The sequence below is a fragment of the Mustela lutreola genome, chromosome 10 (genome assembly GCF_030435805.1).
Source record: "Mustela lutreola isolate mMusLut2 chromosome 10, mMusLut2.pri, whole genome shotgun sequence".
NCBI lineage: Eukaryota > Metazoa > Chordata > Mammalia > Carnivora > Mustelidae > Mustela > Mustela lutreola.
The window spans coordinates 113,827,567-113,835,863 of NC_081299.1; the positions used below are offsets into that span (position 1 = coordinate 113,827,567).

General features: G+C 32.2%; 1 pseudogene; it reads right to left on the bottom strand.

Annotated features, from left to right (window-relative positions):
* Nucleotides 1–915: 915 nt before the first annotated feature.
* Nucleotides 916–1,033, bottom strand: LOC131810652 (U6 spliceosomal RNA; annotated as a pseudogene).
* Between the last annotated feature and the right edge of the window lie 7,264 nt (nt 1,034–8,297).

Consider the following 8,297-nt stretch of genomic DNA (forward strand, 5'->3'; position numbering starts at 1 on the left):
ACTGGATATATACCCTAAAGATACAAACGTGGCATTCTGAAGGGGCACATGCACCCAAATGTTTATAGCAGCAATGTCCACAATAGTTAAACTATGGAAAGAACCTAAATGTCCTTCAACAGATCAATCAATAAATAAGATGTGGTATATATGTACAATGGGATACTGTGCAGCCATCAAAAGAAATGAAATCCTGCTATTTGTGATGACATGGATGGAACTAGAGGGTATTATGCTTGGCGAAATAAATCAATCTGAGAAAGACAACTATCATATGATCTCCCTGATATGATGAAGTGGAGATGCAACATAGGCGGTTTCGGGCATACGAAAAGAAAAATAAAAGAAGATGGGATTGGGAGGGAGACAAACCATAAAAGACTGAATCTCACAAAACAGACTGAGGGTTGCTGGGGGGAGGTGTGTTGGGAGAGGATGGTGGGGGTATGGACATTGGGGAGGGCAGGTGCTATGGTGAGTGATGGTGAGTGCTGTGAAATGGGTAAACCTGGTGATTCACAGACCTGTACCCCTAGGGATAAAAACACATTATATGTTTATAAAAATTTTTAAAAATAATTTAAAAAATCCATTAAAGAAAAAACACATATTGCAAGCCTAGAGCTAATCTCATATTCAATCAAAAAAGTTTGAATGTTTTCCCCTTAAAGATCAGAAAAAAGACAAGTGTGTCCACTTTCACTACTCTCATTTGACATAGTACTGGATGTCCTAGCCAGAGAAACAAGGAACACAAAGAAATAAAAGACTCCAAAAGAAAAAAAGGAAGAAGTAAAATTTTCTTTTTTTGGATAACATGAACTTACATGTAAAAAAATCCTAAAAACTTCACAAAAAATTTTGAATAAACAAATTTAATAAAGCTGCCAAATACAAGATCAATATATAAAAGACAAGAATTTTGTTTTGTTTCGTTTTTTAAAATAGTTTTTCATGTCATCCTTGCTCAGTGATCACGCTAATCTTCTCTGCATCATTCCAATTTTAGTATATGTGCTGCCAAAGTAAGCACAAGACAGGAGCATTTTAACACTCTAATGATGAACTATCTGAAAAAATAAAGAGAACAATCTAATTCACAATAGCATCAAAAATAATAAAATACTTAGGAAAAGATTTAACTAAGAAGATGAAAGATCTGTACCCCATAAACTATGACATTGATAAAGAAATTGAAGGAGACATAAATGTAAAGATAGCTCATATTTATGAATGGTAAGAATTAACATTGTTAAAATGTCCATACTACCAAAAACCATCTGTAAATTCAATTCCTATCAAAAATCCAATGTTAGGGGCGCCTGGGTGGCACAGTGGGTTAAGCCGCTGCCTTCGGCTCAGGTCATGATCCCAGGGTCCTGGGATCGAGCCCTGCATCAGGCTCTCAGCTCAGCAGGAAGCTGCTACCTCTTCTCTCTCTGCCTGCCTCTCTGCCTGCTTGTCATCTCTCTCTGTCAAATAAATAAAAAAAAATCTTTTTAAAAAATCCAATATTTTTTTTACAGAAGTAAAGAATCTTAAAATTTATATGAGACCATAAAAGACAACAAATAATTAAAGCAGTTCTGAGAAAGAATGAAGAAGCGAAATTACACTCTTGATTTGAAACTATACTACAAAGCCCTCATGCTCAAAACAATAAAGTATACTGGCATAAAAATAGACCAATAAACAAGTAGAACAGAATTGAGAGTCTAGAAATAAATCCTTTCATACAGTCACCTAATATTTGACAGGGGCCAACATATGTAATGGGTAAAGATAGTCTGTTCAATAAATGATATTTAAAACTGAATAGTCACATAAACCAGCATGAAACTGGAACCTTATATCACTCATAAATCTTAACTTGAAATAGATTAAAGACTTAAATGTGATGCATGAAACTAAATTTCCTAAAGGAAAACATAGGAAAAATTCTCCTTGACATTGGTCTTGCCAATAGTTTTTTGGATACCAGGCCAAAAACACAAGCAAAAGAAGCAAAAATAAATGTATCAAACTAAAGTTTCTGCATTGCCAAAAAAAAAAGGGGGGGGGAATGAAAACACAATCCACAGAATGGAAGAAAATACTCACAAATCTTATATCTGAAAGGAGGTTAATAACCAACAGATACAAATAGAAAAATATATATAATTAAAAAAATAGCAAAAGGATCTCAATAGACTTTTTTTTCAAAAAAGTTATATAGATGGGATTGGGAGGGAGACAAACCATAAGTGACTCTTAATCTCACAAAACAAACTGAGGGTTGCCGGGGGGAGGGGGTTGGGGAGAAGGGGGTGGGATTATGGACATTGGGGAGGGTATGTGATTTGGTGAGTGCTGTGAAGTGTGTAAACCTGGTGATTCACAGACCTGGGGATAAAAATATATGTTTATAAAAAATATATGTTTATAAAAGTTATATAAATGACCAACAGGAGCATTAAAAAGTGCTCAACGTAAAAACTCAGGGCAAAGTCATTATGTTGTTGTTGTTGTTGTTTACCTCTGAAAAACACAACAAGATATTACTACCTATTAGAATATATACTACTAAAAAATTAAAACTAACAAATTTTGGTAAATATTGGGGAAAATGGGGAACTTATGCACTGTGATAGGGATATAAATTTGTATGGAAAACAGTATGGAGATTATTCATATTATTAAAAGTAAAATTACCATATGATTCAGTAATCCCACCTCTAGGTATATATCTAAAGGAAACGAAGTCACTATTCGAAGACATATCGGCACTCTTATGTTCATTATAAAATTATTAACTCTAAGCAAGAGATGGAAATAACTTCAGTATCCATTCATGGATGAATGAATAAAATAAGTATGGTAAATATATACTATGGAATACTACTTAACCATGAAAAATTAAGAAATACTGCCATTTACAACAGCATGGATGGATCTTGAAGGTATTATACTAAGGGAAATATTTCAAAGATTTTATATATATTTTTTAATTTATGTATTATGATATCCCTTACATACAGAATCTGAAGAAAAAGCAAACTAATGGAAACTTAGAGTTGAGTTGACAAGAGGTGAACCTGGGGTGGAATAAGGTGGTCAAAGGGTACAAACTTGCAACTATAATATGAAAAAGTTCTGGGGATCTAATGTACAGCATGATGATCATAGTTAATAATCTATACATACATTTTTATTGTGCTTCCCTTTATTAAACTTTGCATATATCACATTCTTACAAGTTGAAAGTTTATAGCAATCTTGTATAAAAGAGGTCTGCTGCCACCATTTTTCTAACAACATTTGTTCATTTTGTGTCTCTCTGTCACATGTTGGTAATTCTTGCAATATTTCAAGTTTTTTCATTATTATTGTATTTGTTATGGTGATCTGTGATCAGTAATTATGACCCATTGAAAACTCAGAACTAGTTTACTTAAGGTATATACATTGTTTTTCCTTAAAGACATAATGCTTTTGAACAGTACAGTATAGTGTTTATTTTTTATATGCACAGAGAAACATAATTTTTTATTTGCACTGGGAAACCAAAAAAAATAATAATAATTTGACTTAGTTTATTGAGATAATCACTTTATTGAGGCGGTCTGGAACAAAACCCACAAGACCTCTGAAGTTTATCTCTACTGTACTATATACATAAAAGTTGCTAAGAGAGTAGATCTTAAAATTCCTTACCATACATGCATAAAAAACAGTGGCAACTATATGAGATAGTAGATGTATTAACATTTTTATGTAGATTATATTGCAATACAGATGTATGCCAATTTATCAAATTGTACAAAATTTACACAATGTTAAAAGTTTGCAATGTTATAAGAAACCATTTATTATATTTACAAATTATAATATGTCGATTATTTTTCAATAAAGCTGGAAAAAACTTTTTGTAGAATTAATCTAATTTTCAAAAAAGGAAGTAAGGAAGTAGAAACTGCAACTAACTCTGAAATAATAGAATACAAAATCCATTTTAGTTATATACACTGTGACAAAAACTATTAGTTAGTTTACAATGAAGGAGTACTTATGAAGCATGAAGGGCAGTCTATAAATAAGGCTGAAAGAACTCAGTTTTAAGGTTTAAATTTAAAATCTTCTTTTGAAATACTAAACTCACCACCCATTTTTCCAAACATAAATGTCTTAACTGCATGAATTTATTTCATACAACTCTATAATCTAGTTTCATAAGAAAGCAGCATGCAAATCTTGAATAAGACAGACTTGCTTAGGTTTCTTTATGTTCAACAGTAAAGGATACTTCCCTAAAAAGAAGAAAAATCAGCATATTTATTATGATAATTATTATTCATAATGAGATTCATATTGAATTAGGGAATATATATCCTCAGAGGGGGTAAAGTAAAATGAAATTTATTTTGGTAAATGTGTCTATGAATAGTCAATACAATGCCTCAATATAAATGAATATTATCATTTTGAACAATTTAATTACTATTATTAGAATTATTATAAGTATAAAAATAGCTATCATTTTAGCATGGAATATGAGACTCTCGTGCTCCATGCTTCATTACATCCACACAACAACTCTGCATAATAAGTATTATCATCACCATTTCATGGGTGAAACAACTGAGGCTAACACATTTAGATAACTGGTTTATGATTACATGGCTAGTAAAGATGCATCACACTAATTTAGGCTTTATGATTTCAGAATTGTACTCTTTCCACTACACATTCTATTACTCTGTAAATACTCGGCTTGTTTTCATTTAGTTCTTTAATTTTATTCATGTGACGATGGCTTAAAGCTCCATTTAAAGGAAGCTTAAAAAATTCATTTAGCCAAAAGCTCCCAAGAATTAAAAATGTCATGGATCTAATGTAGACATGGATATCATTAGTTAATGGGTAACTATATATTTTCCACTCTAGTGAGATAAAAATCAGAGTATTTTTCTAAGTTTTAGTCTCTGAGTGTTCAAAAGGACTTTGTTAAAATAGAAATATTTAGACAAAGGTGATCAAAAGTCTGGATCAGGTCACCTTAAGATAAATATTAGGAAACTGAGTAAACAAATGGAGATTTGAACACTGAGCTATGATATAATGAATGGTTTAAAGTATTTAGTAGAGCATAGAAAAGCCCTTTAAAGCCTGGTCTTAGCCTAGCATTGCAGCTTCTGGGATATCTATCATCTACCTATCTATCTATCTATCTATCTAGATATAAATTTGAAAACTTTTTTAACTAAAAGATTTTGAGAAATAGAACATAATTAGCACCATAGAAGATCTGTTTATGATAACAACCTAGCCCCTCCTCCCAGTTTGTTAATATTCTCTCTTATTTAATGTAACATTGTGCAAATATACCACTACTGATCTGCCGTTATGAATGAAATAACTATAATCATCTGTTTGCATATCCTGGTGAAAATATTCATTTAGTTCCATGTTGTATTTCTAGGAATGGACCAAATTTTTTTTTTAATTTTTAAGTTTTCTAAATATTGTCCAACTTACCTCATATGTTTTTATTATGTGCACTGTCATTCCTTCACATTCTTGCAAGACATTTTCACTGTTGCCCAATATGGTAAGTGTGTAATAGTATGTCATTCTAGGTTTTAATTTATTTTTAATTTAATTCCAGATTCATAATAAAGATAAACAGTTTTTATATATGAGTGGCCATTTGGATTACCCTTTCTGTAAAGTACATGCTCAAATCATTTGATATCTTAACATTGTGTCATACTGACTTCTTTAATAGTAGATTTTCTGAATGAACTTTTAGCTGTGTAGGTCTTCTCTATTTTATTTTGAACTTGTTTTCATTTCAAAATCTTTATATTTATTTTCATAATCTGCTTTTATTTTGCTTTGTCTATTATCTATCTATCTATTTATTTATTTATTTGCAAGCAAGAGAGAGCGAGCAAGTGAGAGCGCAGGGAGGGATAGAAAAAGAAGGGAAAAGAATCTTAAGCAGGCTCCAGGCTCAGCACAGAGCCCAACTCTGGGCTCTATTTCACAACCCTGACATCATGACCTGAGCCAAAATGAAAGAAATAAAATAAAATTAAGGTGTTAAAAAAAAAGGAAAAAGAATTGGAGGTTTAATTAAGTGAGCCACCCAGGCACCCCTGTGGTATCTTAAATTGGCTGTCATATCTTTAAAGTTCTAGAGTATCCATTTAATTCATTTATAAAATCTTTCTCAATATCATTTTCAGTTTCAGTTTTTTGTTCAATTTGCTTCCCCTCTCATTTCTTTGAGCAGAGTAATCAAGCCATTTTACAATCTTTATTGATCATTTTAACATCATACTTAATCCCATTTTGTCTATCAAATCTTGTTAATGGTTTTTCTTTGTGTGCTTTGTTCCATTTTGCTATGTTCAAGACATTATATTTGAAACTCTTATTGAGTAGGGATAATTAAGAGCTATAATAATGGTATGGTCCTCCTTGGCAGGATTTTCTCTTATATCTGAGACTCTACAAGACAATCATACTCCAAATTCAGTGATTGACTTTCTCAGTTTACACAGAAGGCAAGGTAGGCTATAGTCTTATTTCTGCTTCTCCTTGTGCTTTGGGGATCTCAACTTAAATTTGGGTTGTACCAAAGTCCTCAAATTTGATTGCTGCTGGATTTTGAATTTTGTTTCTCTAGTATCAAGTGTCTATTAAAAACACAGCTCAGTGTGTTTTAGCAGTTTCAAATGCTCTCATAACTAAAATGGCTTCAGGCATATATCTTTAGACTCTCATTGTGTTTCGTATTTTGGCCCAGTAATCCCTCACTTATTTTTATAATCATTCTGATATTTTTAACTTTAAAAGCTATTTTGTCTGGATTTTTAAGTTGTCTTAAGTAGGAGTTTTTAGATCACCATTACTAGAAGCAACAACAAATATACATGAAAATATCTGCAGTAGTTTATCACATCTTTATGACTTTGAACTTCCATAAGCCGAGGCATCCTTCTCTAATCACTTAGGCAAACTCCAATTTACCCTTTAAAACAACACAAGAATTGCTTCATTTAAGAACATGTTCAGGGATGACCCTTCCCCACTGTTCTTACCAACATTCCTACACACTCTTTGCTACGCACACCTTGTTTATGAACTTTCATTAGGTATATCAGCGTCACCAGAATTTTGCTCTATTGTATTTTTGTCCTTTAGAGCTTTAATTAAATATTAATTCCATAGAAAGTCTGTCCCTTTTCTTTCAAACCTGGGTTAGTTATTTCTTCTCATTCTTTTTCAGAAGTTACTTTATTAGAGAAACTTACAGCTGTATTGTGACTTTGGAGCCTTTACAGTTTTTGGACTGGAAAAATCACCCATCCCTGAGATTTTTATGCCGCTTCCTTGCTGATATTATTCAGAAATCTGTTCAAAACAGACTTTTTCAGGGAGGCCCTTTCGGACCACTCAGTTACAAAACCTCTTCTCAATCACTGCTCTTTTTAAAATGTGCTTATTTAGTTCAAATATGCATCACTATTAAAGAAAAACCAGTACGATTTTTTTCTTTTTAAAGTTGGCTTACCTATTATCTATCTCTCCAATTAAAATGATTCCTCTGGGCTGGAGTTTTTTTGTGCTCATCTTAGGCCAGGCACTCAATAAATTGTCTCTGAATGATTGAATTGTTTGACTCCCTTGCTAGATTCTCAACTTCATGAGGCCAAGGATTGTTCTATTCAGTCCTTCTTTATCCTCAATGTCTGTTATATTGCAGTCACTTACGTGACTAATGGGGAAAATCACAGAAAGAAGGAGTTAAAACTACAGAAAAACCCCGTAGGTTCAATAACACAAAGCTTTCTAAAATTATTTAGCCCAAGAATTGCATACTGGCTGCACTTTTGATTTTTTTAAAATGGTATTGAATTTTATTTAAATGGAAATACTTGAATGGTAGAATAATAAAAAAATTATAAAAGCAACTTGCTCCTTAAAGTAAGAATTATATCGGGCATCTCTTCTAGAGGCAAAATTTTCAAATGTCAAACATCTGAAAGCATAGAAGGAGAAGTAAGAGTGTGAATTGTACTTCAATGCTCTTTTCTTTATATTCAGCAAACAGATTCATTCACACCTTTCCAATTTTTTTTAACTCTTTTGACAAAGCCTTCAGAGGAGTTACTGCTGATGACAACCATCACAGCCTGACAGGAGAAAATTTATAAAGAAAAATAACAGCATGTTTTTCCCAAATTGTTAAGGATATGGTGAAGCTCTGTCGGATTCAAAGGAGGAATGTGCAATTCCATGCTATATATAAT